Consider the following 2,739-nt stretch of genomic DNA (forward strand, 5'->3'; position numbering starts at 1 on the left):
ATATATTTAACAAAATATTTCTCTAAAATATATGCATGCATGTGTTTGATTTATATATACAAACATAATAAATATATTTTGTATATATTATTTTTATTTTGGATGCGATTAATCGTTTGGCAGCACTAATATAAATATAAGCACTAAAGAATAAAATACATTTGTAACAATTAAATGCAATGCATTAAATAAATAGTATTAGTTAAAAACTATCCAAGTAATCTTACCGAAAGTGGTGCCCGCTTCAGGCCTAGACACTGACGACACAATAACAAATCCGAAACCCTCGTTCTCCCCACGCTGGATCTCCACATCATAGGGTTGGATGGCATTGGGGACCACTGTGTTGTTGCTGCCGCCCCCGCCTCCGCTGCCGATGCCGCTGGTGGAGCCCGAGCCGGAGCTGACCGTGTTGAGGGAATTCTGGCTGCCCTGCGGCGTGCGCTTCTCCTCGGTCAGAGACGGGGCCTGTGTGCTGCTGTGGTGAGAGGAGGCCGGGGAAGGAGGCATCTCACCATCCACCTTTGCCACTGAGGATGAAGAGGGTTGGGGGAGGGTTAGGAAGGTCACTCTTAGAGATTTACGTTCTGCAGGTCAAGGAGAAACCGGCTCCTTATCTACAAGCTCGAGAGGCAAAAGATTGGACGCAATCACGCTTACGACCTTCGCCCCATACATGCTTCTGAATTGCTTGAACGGGAGATGCAACCAGCTGATCTCAGATTATTAAAAATTGAGCTATCACCATTTCCCTGGAAGTGTGAAATATCTTGCACTGCTCTCTTACAATGGTTAGACTGGGACTTGTATTCCAGTAAGTGATCTTGGAGTGAAAAAGGGTAACTTATACTTGGAGACCTGACATATGGGACTCAGAGCCCCGCACAGATTAATTAGCCAGAGTCAGCAGGCGTACCCTCATTATCATGTGCCATGAACTCTCATTTAAATAAAGTCTGTCTGATAGGAATGGATAATCAGACCGCAAAATCCTGCATAATTTACAATTCCACTAGTCATGCTGGTCATTACGTTCGGGTTGTGGAGTGCAATAAGTGCACGTTTAAGCTGCAATTGACACTTCCTCTGGAATTAACTCTACCTAATGATATGTGTGACATATGACACTGAAAGGAAAGCTTTGTAACTGCTCACAGACCTGCTGGGGTGCTGATGATCTTTTTCTAGTCATAACAAATTTAGGATCCAAAATTAACATGCACAAAAGTCATTGTTTATTTGTACTTTGTGCTCAGATGGTGTTGATTGTGTACCTCAAGTAAATAAATACAAATAGACAAAAAAAGATAAAATGTGCTTTGCAGTATTAAAGTTTGGAAATATATATATTTATGTACATAATGCTATTTTGAATTTTGCTTATATAAGTGACGTACAGTTCAAATGCATGTTCCAAATCAATGTTTGTTTTTTTTTATGCTGAAGATTTTTTTTCATGATAGCACATACTTGAAGCCATTAAAACTATATTATAAACAAAATAAAAAATGTGGTTTGACGTTTTTTTTAATTGATTTTGGCTTATCTCTGCATGTGCCACACTGACCTGTCTGCAACAATGCAAGAAAAACAGCTGAAGTAATTTTTTTATAGATACAAAAAAACATTTTTCAATAAAAATGTAAAACACATGACTACTAATAAATATTTATAGCCTGTAATTTTTCTGAACAAAAATAATATTTTGGAGCCTGCTTACATCCATATCCAGTCTTACGCCTCACGGTCAGGTTGACGTGACCCTGTTTTGCGGCTTGTTGCATGAGTTGAACGACTAGCTGATGGGATTTTCCCACAACAGCCGTTCCATCCACACAAATAAGCTCATCTCCTGATCGCAGACGCCCATCTTCATCGGCCGCTCCATATTTCACAATGTGGCCAATATAAATCTGTACAGCCAGGAGAGACAGACACAGTAAGACAGTTATGAAAAAAAAATCCTCACAACTTGGCCAAAGTGCACATCACTGCTCGAATAAAGGGGATTTACTTTACTAAAATCTCTGCTTATTTTACGACTAACTGTTGTGAAATGTTCTCCAAACAGTAAGAATTACTCCAAATAGTAATTCTATGGAATTTTTACATCCCTTTACCAGTCGACAAGAGCAGTATTGCAGGCATCTCTGTATTTAATTCTTCAAGGACTAGAGTCTGAGAAACCGTCTCATCAGTTCAAAGATATAACACAGCCTCATTAAATGGAAGAACTGGTGGTCTGAGATATATTTTCTGACTGATCGAGGCTGTACTGCACAGATCAAAGCTTTTGTCAACCTACACACATAGGGCAGATGCTTTCACTGGGCACAAGTTTTGCCAAAAGCTGAGTGTTTGTAATGCACTGGGCACATTTCACAGAGAAATGGGTATCATGCACAAGCTGTGAAGACTGAATCTGAGAACTCAGCCAAGTTTGGACTATTACATTTGGAAAATCTTCAAAGGGTCTATATTTGTTGGGCGCCTTTGGAACTGTCAAACAGCACAAGTGTATTTCTATCTGGCATTATAACTAATTAATAGAAATTAATTCATAATTAATGTTGTTACATTTTTTATCAAATATTTACTTGACAAGCATAGTAATGTGTTAACCACTGTCAGTATCCTTAAGTAAAACAAAAACTACAAGATAGCTTTTTTTATTAAAAAAAAAAGAAACACTGACATAAAAAAGAAATATAAAACGAAAAACTTAAATAAATTAGGTTT

At 38.2% G+C, this 2,739-nt stretch overlaps 1 pseudogene; it reads right to left on the reverse strand.

Moving 5' to 3' along the window:
* LOC122347532 overlaps positions 1 to 2,739 on the reverse strand; it is a 663,620-nt pseudogene that overhangs the window by 268,769 nt on the left and 392,112 nt on the right.

Source organism: Puntigrus tetrazona, chromosome 6 (genome assembly GCF_018831695.1).
Source record: "Puntigrus tetrazona isolate hp1 chromosome 6, ASM1883169v1, whole genome shotgun sequence".
In the NCBI taxonomy this organism is placed as follows: domain Eukaryota; kingdom Metazoa; phylum Chordata; class Actinopteri; order Cypriniformes; family Cyprinidae; genus Puntigrus; species Puntigrus tetrazona.